At 28.8% G+C, this 23,808-nt stretch overlaps 1 protein-coding gene across 6 annotated transcripts in view; it reads left to right on the forward strand.

Annotated features, from left to right (window-relative positions):
- LOC130668076 (guanine nucleotide-releasing factor 2) overlaps positions 1 to 23,808 on the forward strand; it is a 112,672-nt gene that overhangs the window by 34,446 nt on the left and 54,418 nt on the right. Inside the window, exon 1 of one of the 6 annotated variants that reach the window (XM_057470142.1) lies at positions 5,341 to 5,731. The exons of the other annotated variants lie outside the window; for them this stretch is intronic. The gene's annotated coding sequence lies outside the window, so the exon portion shown is untranslated. Of the gene's footprint in view, positions 1 to 5,340; positions 5,732 to 23,808 lie in introns of those variants that run through there. 6 annotated transcript variants of the gene reach the window in all.

Raw genomic sequence — 23,808 nt, forward strand, 5'->3', positions numbered from 1 at the left:
GCACACTCAGAACTTTCGACCTTGAAGTGTGCAATACATTTTTGATAAATTAAAAGTGCGTTCCTCAAAAATTTTTTAACATTCAGGATAACGTTGTCTACATTTTCAATGTAAATTATTTACTGGGTATTGTAGTTTCCATAAAACATTTAAATATATTATAGTCAGTAAAAATAGGAAATGATAGTAATTAAACGTACATTATGTACTGAGTGTTAAATATAATTATTTGTGGTTCAAATAATCCTGTAAAATTTTACCTACACCCATTACCCATTAGTTTCGAAAATATAACGCATAGTAGTGAATGAGTGAGTAAGAGAGATAAATATACACATCCACGCATCCATTTTGATAATCCCCCGAGATATTATCTCGTTATCGCGTATAAATTCGTTTGTTTTAGCATGAACGAGCATGAAACATGATGTTGCTAGTGTGCTGATGCATTTTCTCGCTTACATATTATTTATAAATATCATATATATACTTACACTAACACCACTAAAAATATATGAACATATAACACATATATTTATGTACATGTAATAATAATATATTAAGTATTATTCATTTTTATAGCAGTTTATTTTTTTTTAATTTAACAACCGACAAGTTTATAAATAAATTTGAAATAGCTTAAATTAAAGTTTAATAATAAATTAACGTCGTTTTAATTTTGTGATAATAAAACTCATCACTGACGGGAATGGGTACGAAACGTCTCGCGTCAATTTTAATTTTTAATATCAATTAAAGTGCCTCGTGGAAAAGTACTTTTAAAATCTTAAAATTAACTCTAGCCAAGATAACTTTATTTATACAGTTGGTATAAATTAGACAAAATTTTAAATATCTCGAGTATAAATTTATATATATATTTTTTTTTAATAAGTTTAATGCATAACAGTATTTACTTTTTCAATTATTTCTATTTACATTTTTTTAGCCATTATTTTAATTTATCTTTTTTTTATTTATAATGCTAAGTATAAAAATATAAATATGCGGGTGTTATAATTATTTATTATTATGTTGTCTCGAGTTGGTTTCCGGGGGTAGTAGGGGGTTGAAATCATAATTATAAAGTCCCATTTTGCGGCTGACTCGCGGAGCGTTAATTGCAACCTCAGACGAAGAAACTCGAGCTTTATATTATATACATTAAATAAAATATGTTTATTACTTAAATATAAGAATAAATTTTTTTTTTTTTAAGTATATAATACCAATTATCTTATTCTTGATTTTTTTAACTTCCCGCTATGAAAATTGAAAATTAAAAAAAAAAAAAGGAAGTTATTGGTTCCGGTTCAAATTTCGAAAATCGAGTTTTTATCAGATCTCGACGTTACTTACAAAGCTATTCTGGCTATTTTCGGATGAACGCCTGCGTGTGTGTGTGGGTGTGAATGTATGTAAACTTTTTTTGTCCAACGATATCTTTGGAACGAATCAATTGATTCAAACTTACTTGGTGACAATCGAAAGGACTCACTAAGATTTAGAACTGAATAGATTTTGAAGTCGATCAGCCGAATAGTTTACGAGTTATACGAATAAGAAAAATAAAAAAATTTTTGCGGTTTTTGTCGTATAACTCATAAACCACTAGCCCAATTTACCTCAAAATGTATTCAAATTTAATGTGCCTGAAGATCGGAACGTTTTTTGCGTAACAAAAATGAAAAAAAATTCATGTAATTTGAAAGAGGTAGTTGGGGGTGGCCTGCAATTTTCGGCTGACATACTAGTATCCATGCGAAACATTTCAAAAATATAGATCCAATAGAATTTTTATTTTTCATTTGGTTTTTTTGTTTTCGTTCTGCGAAAAACGTTCCGATCTTCAGGAACATCAAATTTAAGACTCGGTTGATTCGTTCCAAAGATCTCGTACGTCAAAAATGATCTTTTTTTTTTTTTTCAAGAAAATGTATGTTCTTTCGGTCCAACAGTTTTTTGAGCTCGACGAGCTCAAAAATTAATAAGTAATCTTAAACTCTCTGAAGTTTCAGGGTAGGCCTGCAGGGTCAACCGTTTTTCGTATTTTTTCTTTTTATACAAAAACTTTTAATAATTTTTTTTTCTGGTTTAAAAGCACAAAAAAGGTAAATGTAATAAAAAACCAGAAGTTTAATACACAGATAGGATGTTCCACAAAGATAGTACAGGTGTCAGGTATCGAAAAGGGTAAAACGAAGAGTCCGTAAAGTGTTTTACACTTCCTCTACTACGGAAAATAGAAAAGAATCACTCTTCACACTCCCTCTACTTAACTCTATTATATACATATACTATATATATATATATATATATATATATGTGCTGTAAGAAGACTGCAAGTAAAAGCAAAACAAATTTAATATAACTGACATTCTCGCGTAGTAGATTATATACAGAACACCGTGAAACCCGAGAATGTCAAAATAAAAAGTGATCATATAATACTGTCGTACACAAAAAACCTCTACCCGCGTTAATTTTATTTATTTTCTCCACTTTTATATACTTCTCATGTAATAAAAATTTCAAGAGATTAAATTTTAAAGCTTTCAAATATTTTTTAATATTTTATAATCTTTTTTATAAGTACTTGAATTTATATTAAATATTATTTTTATTTTATTATTAATATAAATAATGCACAAAGATAGAAATCTATGGGAATAGTACTTACATGTTTATGGGAAAAACTATCCTTTGAAGGTTATTGGTTACGGGATACCCACGTTCCAAGCCCATCAGGGCGAAAATTTTAAATTCTTTCTACTTTCCACATCCTCTTCAAAAATCTCCTTGGCAATAAATCCGTCATATTTTTTTGTAACTAATATTCTTACCTCATCTAATGAATTAATTTTACGTTTGTGAATGATTTAGTACTCAAATTATGGTACAGAATCCGTTACATTGTTTTTTTATTTGTTTTAAATTGAGAAAAAGAGTATAAATTTTCATGTGTTAAAACATGGAGAAAATTAGATAATTGTGTTTATTATGCTAAATTTTTTATTCCGATCATCTAGAATGATTGATATTTCTTTTTTACTGGCCAAGGTGCGTATACTATTTTTCTGCTCGACGAAGCCGGAAAGTTGCAACTTCGTTCAGGGCAGCGGCCCGAAAGTTTCCATTTTGCGGCCGGAGGGCAGAAATAGTATATTACATACCTAGGCCAGTAAAATAAGAAAAGTCTCAGAGCACATGTAATTGTTGGCCGAGGCGAAGCCGAGGTTGACAAACATGTGGTCTGAGGCTTTCTTTTTTACTGGCCTAGGTATGTAATATACTATTCTATTTAAATCCATAATTTAGTAATTCACAATTGTTTAAAATTTTAAAATAAGTTACCGCACAGTCGTCTAGATCAGCGTAAAATAAAAATTTCCAAGCGAGAGAGCTTCTGTCAATAACTTTCAATGATTGAGTATCCTCATCAAAATAAGAATCATTCAAGTACTGAGTAATAAATAATATTTGGTCATTATTAACATTTCATATTTTTTTAACCTTGTAAAATGATGGTTCGTCTGACGGTTTCATTATAATTCAATTAATTGTTATTCTACTTACTTTAGATGGTAACTGTTACCATCTGTATTATAAATATAACTATATTTAGAATAATAATAATAATTAACTCTAGTTAACGTACAGAATTGTAACAATTATTATAAATATGGTGAATGTTACAATCTAGATGATTTATACAATCATCCAGATAGTATTCACTACTATCGGATTGATGGTAGAAAATTTTATCATAACTAAATACAAATAGTAATTAATATTATTTAATTTTCTCCGTGTAAACTTTTTTTGCGCAAAGTAAATAGTTAATGAAAAAATTGTAATAAAATAATTTTTCAGTCAAGAAAATACTATCTGAACATTATTGCGTATCAATTCCGTAAAATATTTATTACTTACAAAAATAATTAATAATTATATCAATTCCGGTATACATTTATTGATTTCCCACTTTGACAATTGAAAATTTTCAAAAAAAGGGAAGTTATTGGTTTCGGTACGATTTTTGAAAATCGAGTTTCCATCAGATCTCGACGTTTTGAGGTCCTAGGAAGCTATTTTGACTATTTCCGGAAAGACGTCCGGCCGTGTGTGTGTGATCGTGTAAACTGTTTTTGTCCGACGATATATTTGGAACGAATCTACCGATATTCGAGTGTTCTTGGCGGCAATCGAAAGGGTTTATCAAGACTTAGATCTGATTAGCTTTTGAAATCGATCGGTCAAGTAGTTTACAAGTTATACGAAAAATAAAAATAAAAATAAAAATTTTTTTTTTGTTTTAGGTTTTTTTCATATAACTCATAAACTACTTAACCAATCGACTCAAAAATCTAATCAGTTCTAAGTCTTGATGAGACCTTTTGATTGCCGCCAAGAACACTCAAATCAATAGATTCATTTTAAAAAAATCGTACGACAAAAATTACTTTTTTTTAGCTAAATCCATTTTTTTGGTTGAACAACAAAAAAAACATTTTTTGTCTTCGAAGAGCTCAAAAATTTGCAAATAACGACGTTTTCGAGCTTTCTGAGCTCGAAAACAGCGGGAAGTTTTGGGGTTGGCCCAGAGGGTCACCCGTTTGTTAGATTTTCACTCTTATTTTTTTTTTTTTACTTTAAAGAAATCCTCGATCGGCCAAAAAAAGCGCGAGAAATACACAAATGTTTATTAAAAGTTTACAATCTCAAAATTTTGTATTCAAATAACCTAAAAAATATATACTTAATTAAATTTACGATCTGCAATTATTTAAAATTTAATAATAACGTCACTTTGCTATTATTTTTTCTCCAAAGTACTGAAATAAAAATGTTATAAAAAATACTTGACAAGAAAAAGTGGCAATGAGAAATCCACGTGGGGATGGATGCTTTAATATTACGTGAGTAAAAGAGAAATAATAATAAACAGAAAAAAAAATGTAAGAAAAAGAAGTCTAGTTGGCGGAGACGTTGAAGAGATAAAAAAAAAAACGATGAAACGGACTTTTAAAGTAAAGACAAGGATACTATATGACGAATCGTATCGGCGTACTGTACTACTAGTCTTCTATATATACCACCAGCTCTAAGTACACTATGTACACGTTCTAGGGTACAGAGGTACAATCTTTGTGTGCAAGAGAAAGATACTTAGATAGATATGCACTATTACTCTTCTATACTACTAGTCTAGAGTGAAATAGAAATATACTCTCTCTATCTTTATAAATATATATATATATTCGTTCCCTTTTCCTCTGATTCTCTGTTCGCTCAGTTCTCGGCCATGGATGAAACTCCCTCACGTTCAAGTTAGTTAGCAGTCGATGCGCACACGCCACGCACTCCGGACGTTCTGTCGCTTTCTCGACGATAAACTTCGAACAATCTTTTCAGATTATCAACCTCGTATTTATATTTAGTTTTCATTCATTAATTATTATCTATTGACTAATTTAAAATACTACCGATTTTTAAATAACTTTTTTTTTTTTTTTTTTTATTATCAAAGTCAGAGTTAAAATTTTATTTACATTAATGTGTGTCGGGATGTGGTTTTTTGATATTATTTAAATGATTTTGTGACAGTTTATGATACAAATAAGTAATAAATTATATTTAGATTAATAGTAAATCGAGTGAAAAACTTAATTATGTGCATGTAAAAATTTTGAGTGCTGTTATTTCGGAGCAATAAGATAAAATTAACAAGGTAAATTTTTCATTAAATCATTTTTAAAATTTGAAAATTATACAATTTTTTTTGACAATAAAAAACAATTCAACTGTTTTTTTTTTGAGTGATAAGTAAATTTAGATTTTCTTTTCTTGAATGAAAAAATTGATATTAATTTTATTTCCCCAAATAGGTCCATAAAAAAATTTATGACAAAGCTCAAACACTAAAAAGTATGAAAAATTATATTAGTTTTTAAATTAAAATCCAAGCTGAACTATTTAAAATATCGTAAAGTTATACATAAACAATTTTGTAGCTCGTAATTGCCTATAAAAAAGATCTTTAAGACTTTCGATATATAATTGGTATTTAACTCCAAAAAAAATTTTTTTTAGATAACTAAAAATATTGAAATTTAAATAAAAGTATTGCAGTAAATAATAAAATACAATATTTTTTAGTAAACCGTTATAAAATATTGTATCGCAGTTTGAAACTTTATTCATGTATACATCGCGGTAGGAAACTCATCGTTTTGACGTGAGCTGCAATTCAATTAAGTATCGACAGACACCACTTTTTAATTTATTAATAACTTTTGTGCCTGCAATATAAAGTCAAATAGTAGATTCACCATTACATTTTTTTTTACTCTGATACTCCAGCTTATTAATTAAAAAAATTCATTTCTACTCCTATTTTAATTAAAAAAATAAATAAATACATACATGTGTTAGGAAAATGTAGTTTTTTTTTTATTAATAAATGACGATTAGCCTAGAGACTAATATTGTAATAAGACATACCAGACAATGACTCATTTTCCTGGGCGTGATATTTTTTTACTTAAGAATAAAATAAAATCTTAATCATTAAAATGAGTTATTCATCATGAATCTATTAATTAATCTGACTACTGTTATTATTTTTTTTTTAATTTATAAGAAATAAAAAAATGATTCATAAATATTTATATATCTATGAATTTAAATAATGTACTTGTGTATTATTATTTCATCTCAATTGCATAAAAATTTCACACACACTTGAGCTCGTGATAAAATTCATTAGTGATGATGAGGTCACAAGTGTACCAAAGTAGGCATCAGTTCATTTCAACAAGGTCATATTAAGTCATCGTCTTTATGTTTGTTTATGTTTATTTATCAATAATAAAAACTTTAAAAAAACATATTTGACAGTAATATAATACCAGCAAAAAATATTTTTAAAAAATCTAAAAGCTCGTGAGCTTAAAAAGAAAACTCGTATGAAATTCTGATAACCGTAAAATCCACATTTCCTCTATATTTTCAGTATGACATATAAATACATATATACAAGTATATATTGTTTTTTATATATATATATAAATCCGGCTGTTGCTGACATGGAATCCGATTTTCCAAATCCCCTTCTCGGGCACTACTAAGTCGAGCTGCAGCCGCAAAAGACGTCTATTATTTTTTTTCGCTGCATTTTATTTTATTTTTTTTTTTTTTTCAATGAAAGTGCTACAAAGCCAGAGCTTTTCAATCCGGTGATTTTACGAAGATATAAACGTACTTGAGAGATGTTTAAAGTCCTTTCTCAACTTATCTGACATTAATTTAATAATGTATGACCATACCAACATTTCGACCTTTTACTTTTTATTTCATTTTATGTGTTGACTTTTTTATTTTTTAGGTCACCAAAAATTTTATTATGACATTTTAATAAACTCAATAAATTTTATTTTATTATCATTAAATTTTCAATAATAATAAAATTTACATTACAATTTAGTTAAGCAAATGTTATTAATTAATAATTTAATGTTAATTAATTACTCAATATTTGATAATTCGAACAGATAATAGTTAATTACTGATTCTATTTAATGCCTCATTATTTATTAAAGATAAATAAATAATAATAATAAAACATAAATGATATTTTAATAATTTTTTGATTAATTCAATTATTCAATGAACTTAACTCGATATATAACGTCCGTTTATTTAATTTTTATTTTTTTCTGTTGGCATATGTTTTTTTTTTTTACTGTCATGTCCAAATGAATAGCATTTTCAAACGTCATTACACACATTCGTGATTTTTCGACTTATACATGGGTTTCATATATACAAGTTGATGTTGAAGAAGTGCAAAAGAGATAGCAAATATATATACATATATGTAGATGTGTTGGGAAGGGGAAAAAACACCGAGCACCCATTCATCTAAAGCTCTCTACGTAGAGAGGCATGTGTTAACGATTGACGTAACTACGTAACACGTGTGTGGAGTACATACTGAGCACGCTGACGACTCATATGAGCTCACTACCATCACAGCCTCTGCTACTGCAATATATGCATCGCGTGGTTGTGAACTATATATATATATATATATACGTCGCGAGGTCGCTAGCTTTTACTCTCTCTCTCTCTCTCTTCTTTCTCTCTCGAGGGTTTGCTAGAATTTATAAAGCCCTGGAAAATAAATCGAGGGTCGAATGAGAATAAAAAATGTATGAGTAACTAAAAAAAAAAAGTCTAACCGTGCATCAAGTATTTTAATAAACTTGAAAATATATATTTTTTAGAATTTTCGATAACTTACTTTTTTTGTATCATAAACTCACTAAAGTTATTACCAGTAGGTGAATGTAAGTAAAATTATAAATAAAAAAAAATGTTGTTTATTGAACTTGAAAAACAAAACAAAATTTAAATTACTAAATAACAAACATTTACACCGACAAACATGAGAAAAAAATTACCATCCAAACGTATTTATACTTTTTTTAAAATGACACAAAATAATTCAATAAAACTCGTTGTTTTATGTCTGGTAGCCGCGTGAGTAGACTTGCACTTTTTTAGTTCCTGTATTTTTTATTTTATTTTCACTTGTAACTATATATAATGCAGCATCCATCCATATACATAGACATAAACACATATGACATACAAGTAGAGCATTGGTATGCATAAACGAAGTAACATCATCCCATTTTCCTTTTATTTACTCTACTAGACGATGTGTACTGATGTAGTAAGCCAAAACTAGTGTAGCCAATATTACTCTACACTACGCCACAGCATTTTATACAGACAATATTTATTTACATATATATATACAGTAATACTCGAATTTATATAATGTACCATATATACATGTATATCTCTGGAAATGTCGCACGTATAGCGAGAGACGGATACGTCGTATCCCTCTAGCGTCAACGAGTGGCTCGATGAAATACGGCTTGGTAAATCGTAAGTCTAGTCTAGTAGACACGAGCATCGCGTGTGCTTGCGACGTACTCAAAATAGAAATATATATATTTAAATGTATAATATATATATATATATATATATATTTATTCTCGTACTGATGGCTGTGTTGTACACAATACACTATCTCACGTTTTCTCGAGACTAGCATACAAAACCGGAAGAGGGATCATGGGATTCCCAACCTCTTGATATGATCTATCCCTATCTCATCGCTTTAACAAAATATATATATATATATATATACGAAGATTCTTGTATTATATATGTATTTATATGAACGATACAGAAATCAAAATACGCAAACACGTAAACTTTGTATTCTGTTTTTAATAAAAAAAGCACGAAGTTGTCAATGTATTGTGAGAAAATATTGTTTGTATGCGGTATCGTGTGTCATTGGAGAAACTGAGACGTGACTCATATATATTTTAATAGCTTATACATATGGTAAGGTGTAAGTAATTTATTTTAATAATTAAATGTAAATATTTATTGTTCTTATGAATATTATTGGTAACGTGAATATTTTTATTAATCGAAAATTTGTTTTTCATTACCGGATATTTTTACACAATAATAATGTATATTTGTGCAAGTGGAATTGATGATTAAAAATGTACTCGAAGATCGGAACGTTTTTCGCGGATCGAAAATAAAAAAACAAAATGAAAAGTAAAAAATCTAATGGATCTAAATTTCGGAAATGTTTCGCATAGGTGCTAGTATGTTAGCCGAAAACCGCAGCCATCCCTAATTACCTCTTAGTCAAATTACATAGATTTTTTTCATTTTGGTTGCGCGAAAAACATTCCGATCTTCAGGTACATGATTGTTAATAATTGATTGATGAGCAGTATGGATTGATATTTTATTATTTACTAAGGAAAAAAAAAGAATGATTTTATTTAATCACAGTAATGAATATTATTATAAGTAACATTATTTATTATAGAATATGATCATCATTAATCGTATCAGCACAATTTTATATTAAAAATTGTTTTATGAATTATAAAATTATATGATTGGCATTGGTCAAAAATCTTTTTTGAATTGACCTTTTTTGATTAAAACAGAGTAAATTTTTGGGAACGCATAAATTAATCTCTCATCGGTGTAATAATGATGCGCACAATTACCCTTCTTGCGCTGCAATGAAAAAAAAAAAGTTTATTGAAGTTAAAGGCAAGTAATCATTCTTGTTTTCAAACATGTAGGACAGGGGGGGGGGGGGGAGGACGAAACGGGGTACTTGAAAAAATACTAAGTTTTCAGGGACTCAAGAACGGTAAATCTTTTTTTTTTTTTTTTTTTTTTTTTAATAATAATATTCTAGGAAATACGGAAAAATTTCACTTGCTTTTAAAAAAAAAAAATTCATTTTTGCAGGCAAAATGAGGTACTTCCTAAAAAAAATTAAAAAAAAAAATCTGGTTATTAAATAAATTTGATTCAATTACATTTTTTTGTGAGTAATGTACATACAGAAAAATTACATTTGACATAATTATTGGATTCAAAGGAAAAAACAACAGTTTTAGTATTTTTTATCATACAAAAAGGTCATTAACATTCTTCGACTGATACTAAATTTTTAAAAAAGTTTGAGAAAAATGAGTTGAAAATAATGCGCGATTATATTCACAAAAGTGATTTTAGAATGTTTAAAAAACATTGAGAAAAAATTTTTTTTTTATAAAATTTGAGGGTACCTCGTTTACCCCCCCCCCCCCCTCAAGCACCGTTTTGCCCCGCTGTCCCCTATAGTAATTTGATAGCAAAATGGTCAAAATATAAAACAAATTATATAATTACTTTGAATGCATAGGTTATTTGATCTCTGTAAGTAGTTCGGCTTGCATCGACAAGTATTTAATAAACAAATAGAGTTTTTAGGCGCACATTTATCATAAACCCAACAGTATTCATCTAGAAGTGGCAAACACGTAGAGTTATTCACAATGCCATGATTTGGTTTGCATTCACATTTAAGACTATCAGAACAATATAAATGTAAAACATCTTCACAATCGAAAATATCCAAACAGTGCTTTCCAAATTTTGCTAGAATTAAACAAACATTGTTAATTGTTTAGTCCTTAATTCATCATTGCACAATTTATGATTTACGATTTAAACTAACTTGGTACACATTTATTGTTAGCTATAGATTTGAAATTAACTGTGCACTGGCATACATTATCAATACAATCAGAATTATTGACTGCACATTGGTCACCTTGCATACAAAATGCTCCTAACAGTGGTAAACATAGTGTATCACTGTTTGCAATATAATTTTCTTGACATACACATTTGCTGTCATTTGAACATTCGGAAAATGAAATTTTATTACAATCGTAATCGCTGTTACAGCGTTCTCCAAGTGGAGCTGAAATAACAGATATTATTTACCAAATTTTCATCGACTAAAATAAATCCTTTGTCTATAGAAAAAAACTATCGTAAAATTCAATACTTGGTGAACATGTTTCGGGAGATGTTAATATATATTTATTTTTGCATTGACATTTATTATCAATGCAAACAGAATTATCCGCTCCACATTGTTCGCCATGCTGGCAATATCCTTCCAAAAGTGATGCACATATAGCATCATTTTTTATGATATGATGTGGTCTACAAGTACATATTCTATTTTCTGAGCATTTCATATGCATTAAATCTTTACAATCATAATCACTGTTACAAGGCGTTCCCAATAATTCTACAAATGTGACATATCAATTAACATACATTACATAAGATTAGTAATTATTTATAAATATAATGTCAAGGACTGAAATTTTTTACTTGGTATAGATCTGTTATCAAATGTAAGTGAATTGTCATGTTTGCATTGACATTTATAATTTATACAAACAAGATCATCGTTTGCACATGCATTATCATTTTCACAAAATCTGCCTAAAAGTGGTGCACAAGTAGCATTATTCTGTATAACATGATTTGGCTTACACACACAGACCTTTTCAATAGAGCACATTAGACGTATTATATCTCCACAATCGTAATCATTTGAACAAATTTGCCCCAATGACGCTAAAACATTCAACATTTATTCAAAAACAAAAATTAATTATTTGACTAATTGATAAAAAAATTTTGCTATAAGGTAAAAGACCTAGTACCCGACCACTCATGTATTAGTACGTCTATATTTACTCTGATCGAGAACTGGGTCTCTTACCTTATGTAATTTATCATTATAAACATATGAAAAATGAAACTCACTTGGTTTGCAATGATCTTTAAAGTACGATACAAATGCAGGTTTGCAAGTACATTCATTGTTAATGCAAACAGAATTATTCACCACACAGTCATCATTTGTCCAGCAGGGACTAGTAATTAGTGGTGCGCATTTTGTTTTGTTTACTGCAACAAAGCTAGGCCCACATTCACACTCATTTTTGCCATTACATATTGCATGGTCTATACTCAAACAACCTAATGCATTTTCACAATATCCTCCTAAATATACTGAAATTAATAAATTTACAAATTAGTTGAAGCGAATAACGAAACTAACAAAAACCGTTAGTTCATGAATAAATAAATAACTTGAACAATACTCAATTCTGAACAGGTGTACATATTTTCGCGTAATCGGCATGTGTTATTTCGTTCACAACACGAATTTTCAAGATACGGATCACACTAAAAACAAAAAAATATTTTTCACAATAGCAAGTTTTTAGAAAACAAAATCTTATTTTCTATAGGAAGGGTCGGTTATTATTGTTGACCAAACATTTTTTTCAAATAAAAACTCTAAACGCAAAGTGTACAATGAAGTTCGATTCATCAATTTATGATCTAATAATCCACGTTTTTATATTGCACGCCTTGAACCCGAAGCGGAGCGGTTTTGCTTTATAACCGACTTGTCAAAGTCACGCGATTTCCTCACATTAAGCTATATATATTATTCTTATATCACACTTACACGTTTAAAAAGCACATCAATACAAAGCAGGAACACTAATGAATTTTGTCTGATACTTTTTTTAAGTTGTCCGATACGTATTGATATAAAAAAAAAGTTCAATAGTAAAAATTTATCGTCGACGTCTATTAGTCTGTTGTTAACAAAAAAATTGTGGTACGGATATCTCGAGAACGACTTGACGAAACGACGTAATTTTTTTTTTTCATAATGTTCAGAATTATGCAGAGAAGATTCCTTTCGAAAATCATTACTGTAGTCCTTCTCGTTTTTTTTTTTTATAATAAATCATTACTGTTAATCCCACAATCTTACATTTAAACAAATTCACACTGCAGTAATTTTTATTAGAAATTTTCTCCTTATCTTCCTTTTTTTGTTGACTTTTATTACCGTTGATTTACCATGGAAATTTCTATGAAAAAAACGCGGGTGATTCAAACTTTTTTGAAATATAACATTAGCGTTCGAGGTGTGCACTTTTGGATTTTCCAAATCTTTCTTTATTTTTATTTCCCTTTGTTTAATAGAAATGCGAGGACAGTTTTCATTCATTATGTAAGTGTAAGGATAGTACCGTTCGTCTACTTCAGAGTGAAAGATAAAAACAACTCTAATCTTCTTAAACATTATATCGATACTGTCATCCTAATACCTCATATTCCACAAAATTTGACATTTTCACTTTTTTTGAAAAATGGAATCATTGTAACAATGTGCAGCTTATGTCAAAATTTTAGAGGTCAAATTGTTTATTTAGTATTTTTAAATGAATATTCTAATATATCGTATCCCACAAACAGACTTTCGCGCCATTCTAATATGTCGTATCCGACATTCGCATAGGTTCAGTCACGCTTAACATTTTCAATTCTAAATTAATTTTAAGGAAGCAATTAACGACATCAGTAAGAAGGTAATTATGCATAATTTTTGACTCTTCTTACAGCATACAATTCAAAATTACTTATTCACTACAAATGCCTGTATTTTATGAAAAACATGAAAATAAATTTGAAGGTTATACCAATGTAACCATATTACAAATAATTTTCCTTTGCCGACCGTGAAATGTTTTTATCGACTCCTGAAAAATTTCCTAAATGTGGGATACGACGTATTAGAATGGCAGTATCGATATGCTATTCCCTCCACTTTACCTGATTTTTATAATTGACACAGCCACCGATCGGACCGTCTTTAAATTCATCAATGATTTCTGGAAGAAGATTATTTGCTTGACTTGTAGCAAAAATTATGAGTAGAATTTGAATCATCATTTGAATGTATTGATAAAGGAACAGTTGCACTTTTTTGCAATCATAAAAATGAATCATGAAAATAATGTACACATTAAAAATTTTTAAATAAAATTTACCGCATTATTAGTACAAGTAACGCAAATAATTCGTTATAAAAAAAAAACAACATACTTACATTATTTCTTACATTTACTGAAGTTCCACGTCGATTTCAAATAATTATGGCCGCTTAGTACGATAAAAATACCATCTATAAATACCCAATCTATTATAAAATATTATTAGACTTCTTAACCTTAGTAATCATCATTGCTTCAAGGTAGCATTTTTAACGATAAAAAAAAAACTCATTTAATACTATTGCTATCATGTTTTTATTTATTATTTTTTAATCGTTATAATTTATTTTTTAAATATATCTGTATTACATTGATTACATTGTAAATTGCATCGATGTACGCTTTTTACACTCACAGAAGTTGCTGTTATTTGATAGAAATTTTGTTTTTCCAATTAACTATATTTACAAAAATATAATACAGTGGGTAGTAAAGACATCTAATTGTTCAATTCGTTACGTCATCAGCCATGCGAAAAATATTTTTCAGTAGCATGTATTTAGCTAGTGAGCAAAAAATATCAAAATAACTCTAAGAGTCATCTTGTAACAAAATTTTTTATCATACATTTGTGAGCGCACTGTGATGGACCTGAGCCTTCAGTCACGCCTCTCGAGGCCAGAATTAAAACTAGAACGACTAACACGCCGCTCTTCAGTCAAATACTAAAAACGATAAGCTAGCGCCTACGGGATATCAATTAATTGTTAACAAACTCGGAGCAGAGACATTTAAGCTACAGCTCTGGCTACGAATATACGTAACATAAAACAAAAAACCAAACTGCTTTTGTATAAATTTAAATGTATTGTTAATTAAATAAAGTTATTTATTTTCCATACATGTTCATTTGTAATCATTTTATTTAGTGGATAAGTCCACAGCCCTAAATTATTACCTGTAATCTATAGGGACTGAAACGTTAATTTGAGAAACCCCATAAGTCAAGAAAACAAAATTTTTCAGGAAAGTAATTGAATACAATAATGTTAGCGTCTCTGAAAAGATTCCAACAAGAAAAATTTAATTTTTAAACTGAAACTACTTAAAAAAATTATTTAAAGTTGATTGACTTATGGGGTTTCTCAACCAAACGGAAAAAAAAGTTATAAAATCATTGTTTTTTTAAATGTTTCTACTCAAATCATTTATTACACTGATAAAATAAAGTATTAAATATGTACTTGAACTCTGAAACTCAGAAATTACAAAAAATTATAATTAATTTAAACATTTTAAATAGTCAACAATAAAATAACATTAGAAATTAATTTCACAAAAAAGCACGAATTTTAAATGAAAAAAAAAAAAATTATTTCTGTAAAACTATAACTCCATATGTTTATTTAAGTCATTGACTTATGGGGTTTCTCAAATAAACGATTCAACTGATCGGCGTACTTTTCGAGTATTTCTTACAAAAATTAATGCATATATCTAGTATAATTTCGTGTAAAACGTTCGTTGTCGTAACACCCTCACAACCGGCTCGCGTCGTATACACAATCGTATTTAAAATATGAATTATTATTTTTCTTATGTTAAAGCTAAGGGATCGTTCTTGTTGTTGAATATAATAAATTGAATAAAATGATTTTGATTAATAAATTATTTAATTTCTTAGAATGCATTGGTTGTTAGATCGCTGTAAGTAGTTAGGCTTGCATCGACAACTATTTAATGAACAAATAGAATTTTCGGGCGCACATTTTTCATAAGCCCAACAATATTCATCAAGAAGTGGCAAACACGTGGAATTATTTATCACAATATGATTTGTTTTGCATTCACATTTACGACTATCAGAACAATATAGATGTAAAACATCTTCACAATCGAATATATCCAAACAGTGCTTTCCAAATTTTGCTAGAATTAAACAAACATTGTTAATTGTTTAGTCCTTAATTCATCATTGCACAATTTATGATTTACGATTTAAACTTACTTGGTACACATTTATTGTTGGCTATAGATTTGAAATTAACTTTGCACTGGCATACATTATCAATACAATCAGAATGATCTACTGCACATCGGTCACCTTGCAAACAAAATGCTCCCAACAGCGGTACACATAGTGTATCATTTTTTGCGTAAGTATTTACTTGACAAACACATTTTCTGTCATTTGAACATTCGGATAATGAAATTTTATTACAATCGTAATCGTTGTTACAGCGTTCTCCAATAGTCCAGTCGATGCGCACGAAAAAATGGTCAAAGATCATTTTTTCGGTGGGTAAAGATCGATTTTGAAAAATTTTTTTTTCAAAATACTAGAAAAAATATAAGGAAAAAAGTTACCATAAATTTGGAGGGTGATCTTTTTTTTTTTATAAAAAAATTAGATGTAAAATGAAATATCTCTAAAAGTATTGAGAAGTTATCGAGACAAACTGGTATCATTGTTTTTGGGATTTAATAACGAACAAAATGAATTTTGAACGAAGTCTCTACGACGAATAGTTGCTGAGATAAAAATTATTAAAGCGCGAAAAACGAAAAAGCGCGTCATTTCGTTCGCGCGCGGATAAACAAAAGAGTGTAACTCGGCAGCAAATCGATATTTTAACAATTTTTTTTCATTATTCTCTTAGTAAATCATATATCAACCATAAAAAAATTTGGTAACTTCCAAAAAAATTTTTTCGAATTTTAAATTTAAAAATAGTAAAAATCACTTTTTGTTAAATAAAAAATAGAAAAAAAGAAAAATAAATAAAATGACCTAATGGATAATTTTGTTTGAACCATTACCCAAATAATTACGGGTAATGACAGTTAAAAAAAATTTTTTTTTCATAAAAAAACCCGTTTTAAAAATTTTTGAAATTTATCAACAATTAAAAAAAAAATATATATATTTTTTTTGATACGACAGAAATTCATCTCGCGAAATTCTGAATCGAATGGTATATACGAATTTTTGTCGATTTTTTGAAATTTTTCCTTTATAATTTTCAATATAAGGACTTAGAAAAATTTCTTGCTACGGGACTTTAAAAAAATAGGACTTCGGATATCTTCGGGAATTGCTAGAGAGAGAAAGTAGGCATAAGACGTAGTGTCGTTCTCTAACGGATAATGACTACTTTCTCTCTCTGGCAATTCCCGAAGATATCCGAAGGCCTATTTTTTTAAAGTCCCGTAGCAAGAAATTTTTCTAAGTCCTTATATTGAAAATTATAAAGGAAAAATTTCAAAAAATCGACAAAAATTCGTATATACCATTCGATTCAGAATTTCGCGAGATGAATTTCTGTCGTATCAAAAAAAATATATATTTTTTTTTTTAATTGTTGATAAATTTCAAAAATTTTTAAAACGGGTTTTTTTATGAAAAAAAAATTTTTTTTAACTGTCATTACCCGTAATTATTTGGGTAATGGTTCAAACAAAATTATCCATTAGGTCATTTTATTTATTTTTCTTTTTTTCTATTTTTTACTTAACAAAAAGTGATTTTTACTATTTTTAAATTTAAAATTCGAAAAAATTTTTTTGGAAGTTACCAAATTTTTTTATGGTTGATATATGATTTACTAAGAGAATAATGAAAAAAAATTGTTAAAATATCGATTTGCTGCCGAGTTACACTCTTTTGTTTATCCGCGCGCGAACGAAATGACGCGCTTTTTCGTTTTTCGCGCTTTAATAATTTTTATCTCAGCAACTATTCGTCGTAGAGACTTCGTTCAAAATTCATTTTGTTCGTTATTAAATCCCAAAAACAATGATACCAGTTTGTCTCGATAACTTCTCAATACTTTTAGAGATATTTCATTTTACATCTAATTTTTTTATAAAAAAAAAAAGATCACCCTCCAAATTTATGGTAACTTTTTTCCTTATATTTTTTCTAGTATTTTGAAAAAAAAATTTTTCAAAATCGATCTTTACCCACCGAAAAAATGATCTTTGACCATTTTTTCGTGCGCATCGACTGGACTACAAGTGGAGCTGAAATAACAGATATTTTTTACCAAATTTTCATGAACTTAAATAAATCCTTTGTCTATAAAAAACTATCGTAAAATTCAATACTTGGTGAACATTTTTCGGGAGATGTTAATATATATTTATTTTTGCATTGACATTTATTATCAATGCAAACAGAATTATCTGCTCCACATTGTTCGTCATGCTGACAATATCCTTCCAAAAGTGATGCACATGTAGCGTTATTTTTTATGATATGATGTGGTCTACAAGTACATATTTTATTTTCTGAGCATTTCATATGCATTAAATCTTTACAATCATATTCATTGCTACAAGTCGTTCCCAATAATTCTACAAATATCACATATCAATTAACATAAATTACATAAGATCAGTAATTATTTATAAATATAATGTCAAGGACTGAAATTTTTTACTTGGTATAGATCTGTTATCAAATGTAAGTGAATTGTCATGTTTGCATTGACATTTATAATTTATACAAACAAGATTATCGTTTGCACATGCATTATCATTTTCACAAAATCCACCTAAAAGTGGTGCACAAGTAGCATTATTCTGTATAACATGATTTGGCTTACACACACAAGCCTTTTCATTAGAGCACATTATACGTATTATATCTCCACAATCGTAATCATTTGAACAAATTTGCCCCAATGACGCTAAAACATTGAACATTTATTCAAAAACAAAAGTTAATTATTTGACTAATTGATAAAAAAATTTTGCTATAAGGTAAAAGACCTAGTACCCGATCACTCATGTATTAGTATGTCTATATTTACTCTGATCGGGAACTGGGTCTCTTACCTTATGTAATTTATCACTATAAACATATGAAAAATGAAACTCACTTGGTTTGCAATGATCTTTAAAGTACGATACAAATGCAGGTTTGCAAGTACATTCATTGTTAATGCAAACAGAATTATTCACCACACAGTCATCATTTGTCCAGCAGGGACTAGTAATTAGTGGTGCGCATTTTGTTTTGTTTACTGCAACAAAGCTAGGCCTACATTCACACTCATTTTTGCCATTACATATTGCATGGTCTATACTCAAACAACCTAATGCATTTTCACAGTGTCCTCCTAAATATACTGAAATTAATAAATTTACAATTTAGTTGAAGCGAATAACGAAACTAAGAAAAACCGTTAGTTTATGAATAAATAAATAACTTGAACAATACTCAATTCTGAACAGGTGTATATATTTTCATTTCTCATCCTTTCGCGTAATCGGCATGTGTTATTTCGTTCACAACACGGATTTTCAAGATACGGATCACACTAAAAACAAAAAAATATTCCTCATGGTAGCAAGCTTCTAGAAAACAAAATCTTATTTTCTATAGGATGGGTCGGTTATTATTGTTGTCCAAACATTTTTTCAAATAAAAACACCAAACGCAAAGTGTACAATGAAGTTCGATTCATCAATTTATGATCTAGTAATTTACGTTTTTTATTTTCCTTTGTTTAAGAGAAAAGCGTGAACATAGTTTTGGTTTATTGTCTAAGTGCAAAAATAGTCCCGTTCTTTTATTTTAGAGTAAAAGACAGAAACAACTCGAACTTTCTTAAACATTATATGTTATCGGTCCATCTTACCTGATTTTTATAATTGACACAGCCACCGATCGGACCGTCTTTAAATTCATCAATGATTTCTGGAAGAAGAGTATTTGCTTGACTTATAGCATAACTTATGAGTAGAATTCGAATCATGATTTGAATGTGTTGATATAGGAACAATTGAATTTTGAGCTCGAAACTATGTAAAAAATATTAATAAAGTTATAATCAATTCATAATCAATTTATATTACACAATAATATTTCATCACTCTAGGATTTTTATTGAAATCACAAAATTAATGTACACATTAAAAATTTTAAAATACAATTTATTGCATTATAGATACAAGAAATTCGAATAATTTTTTAATAAAAAATAACATACTTATATTACTTTTTTCATATACTGAAATTCCACGTTGATTTCAAAAAATTATGACCGCTTAGTACGATAAAAATACCATTTACAAATACCTAATCTATTATAAAATATTAGTAAATTTGGTTGCCCGAGTAATCATCATTAATTCAAGGTGACATTGTTAATGATAAGAAAAACTCATTTGATACAATCATCATTTTTTGAACGTTAGAATTAATGTTTAAAAAATATCTGTAGTAACATTGATGTATGTTTCTTACAATCACTCAAGTTGTTGCTATTTGATAGCAATTTTTTTAAAATTAACTTTAGACACATAAAATGTTATGAATATTAAAAAAAAATGTAATTATTTATTCTTTATTCTTTTAAGATTACTATTGTAATTTTTAATAATATTTGACAATGCGACCACCTATTAAACTTAATTCATCTAATCATATGCCAGTTTAGCAGAAACATACATGAACTTTACAAATTAAAACAATCATTGCAAAAAAACAGATTTTGAAAATTTATTAGATTTATTTTCCAATAGATAATTGTACACTGTAAAAAATTGGGAGTAAATCCGAAGTGAATATGGATTTTATGTTAATCCGAATTGACTCTGTCACTCGGAGTTTCGGAGTTTAAAAAAAAATCACTCCGGAAGCGGAGTGAATAGGGATTTTTTCATGGGCGGAGCGATTTCGGAGTGACGCGAATTTCATTGAAATCCGCACAGTAAAAAATATTGTGTAAAATCAACACAGTTTGTGTGTTAAAAACGGTTGACACGAAATTTGTGTTGAAATTTCGACACAAACTTTGTGTAACCCCTTTTTAACACAAAGATTATGTTGAAAGATCGCCACAAGAGGGCGCAAAGAATTCCACAGTAACACACAAAATGTGTTAATAAAGAGTGTATAACACATTTTTTATGTTACAAAATTAAGTGACACAAACTTTGTGTTAGTTTAACACACTACAGTTTTTAACACAAACCGTTTTCGACACAAATACACAATATTTTTTACTGTGCGTATTCACTCCGGTCCAAAGTTTTAGTACTTAAATAAATTTATATTCAATAGAAACAGCTGTTAATTAGAAACATAATTATTCCAATAAATAATTGATTCAAATATTAATACTTTAACTTAACATTTTATGTTTTTAATTTATAAAATGTTTTAGTAACTTACTAAATTGCAATTTCGTATATATGATATATAGTGAAAATATTAAATTATTGAATAGTTTACGGTGACATAGTTTCTATGGGAATATTTGTTATTTCGGTAAAATATGAAATGTTATCTCGTGGTATGGGTGATGTAAGTCATGCGATAGTTTGTGACTCAGTTAAATTATATTTATAAAAGTTTTATTATCAGCTGCTTATAAGTTTTAAAAATCATTTCGCGTGAATATATAGAAAGGGAGCTCGTAATTATTTCTGTACTCAATATAAATGTCAAAATCTCAAAGACCTAAGCTCACTATGTATTAGTAATTTTTTTTTATAATTAATATGTTCCGAAAGCCTCCTTTGGAGTTAATTTCCCTCCGAGAGTATTAAATAATTAAAAAATCATCCACTCCGCGATAACTCCCACTCGACGTGAACTTCACTCCGAAAAGAAGTGAATAAATACAAAGTCATCCACCCCGTTTTCACTCCGCAATTTTTTTACAGTGTAATCATGGAGTATGTGTGAATTGTCTCGATATCAATCGATAACCGTTAGATTGGCACTTATTCTTGACACAGGCAGAATTTTTGGATGCACATACATTATTATTATCACAAAATTCGCCCATTACTGGTGGGCATGTTGAATTTCCTAAAATATCATTATTTTTCCTACAAGCACAAATTTTATTTTTAGAACATTCAGCATGCAAAATTTCTTGGCAATCACTATTTGATGCACATGATTGCCTTAATTGCGCTGTAATAGAGAAAAATAATTTATTGTAACACACTCGAAATGTACGTCATTTAGCGCCTATAGTTATAGCTAAAAATATTAGATATGACACAAGGGGTAATGAAGATATCTAATTGTTCAAATCGTTACGTAATCGGCTATGCGAAAAATTTTTTTTAGTGATATGTATTTAGCTAGTGTGCAAAAAATATCAAAGTAACTCTTAAAGTCATCTTGTAACGAAATTGTTCATCATACATTTGTGAGTGCCCTAAATTACTACCTACCATCTATAGGAACTAATCGTCGTACTTTTCGAGTATTTTTTTTCCAAAAACTAATGTATATATCTAGTACATTCCGTGTAAAACGTTCGTTGTCTTGACAACCTCGCCTCCAGCTCGCGACATATACACAATCGTATTGATACATAAATTATTATTTTTTTAATGTTACACAACCAAGGGATCGTTTTTGTTGTTGAATATAATAAATTTAATAAAATGATCAGCTTAAGAAATATATAATTTAATTACTTGGTATGCATCGATTGTTTGATCTCTGTAAGTAGTTAGGCTTGCATCGACAAGTATTTAATGAACAAATAGAATTTCTGGGCGCACAGCTTTCATAAACCCAACAATATTCATCTAGAAGTGGCAGACACGTGGAATTATTTATTATAATATGATTTTTTTTACATTCACATTTATGATTCTCTGAACAAGATAAATGCAAAACATCTTCACAATCGAATTTTTCCATACAGGGCTTTCCAAGTTTTGCTTAAATTAAAATAAATGGCCATTTTACAATCTCAAACTCATAACTGCACTATTTATTATAAATGATTAAACTTACTTGGTACACATTTGTTGTTGGATATAGATTTCAAATTAGATTTACACTGACATACATTATTAATACAATCAGAATTATCGACTGCACATTGGTCACCTTGTAGACATGATGCTCCTAACAGTGGTAAGCATAGTGTATCATTTATTGCAATATAATTTTCTTGACAAATACATTTTCTATCATCTGAACATCTAGTATATAATATTTTATCACAATCGTAATCGTTGTTACAACTTTCTCCAAGTGGTGCTGAAATAACAGATATTATTTACTAAATTTTCATCGATCATAGGGTAAAAGTACCACTTGTGGCCACTGTCCCATTTTTGGACATCTAATACTTTATTTTAATTAACAAAGAAGAATTTGAAAAGTTTCCATTGTAACACACTGTAAAAAATTCGCGGAGTGAATGCGGAGTGAATGAATTTTTAATTATTCACTCCCCTCGGAGTAAAATTCACTCCGCAGGGGAGTTTTCGCGGAGTAAATAAATTTTTATTAATTTAATCTCTCCGGAGTGAAATTCACTCCGGAGCGGAGTTTTGTAAATATTATTAATAAAAAATAACTCTACTCAATAAAATCGAAGTAAAAACTCGCGTATTACATAATTGATCAGCAGATACGCACACACATATTTAGACACACACGCGCACTCGCACACACACGCACACATTTACACACATACATTTGTACACACACGCACACATTTGCACACACGCACACATTTGCACACACACACACACATTTGCATACATG

This window comes from Microplitis mediator, chromosome 5 (assembly GCF_029852145.1).
Source record: "Microplitis mediator isolate UGA2020A chromosome 5, iyMicMedi2.1, whole genome shotgun sequence".
Classification (NCBI taxonomy): domain Eukaryota; kingdom Metazoa; phylum Arthropoda; class Insecta; order Hymenoptera; family Braconidae; genus Microplitis; species Microplitis mediator.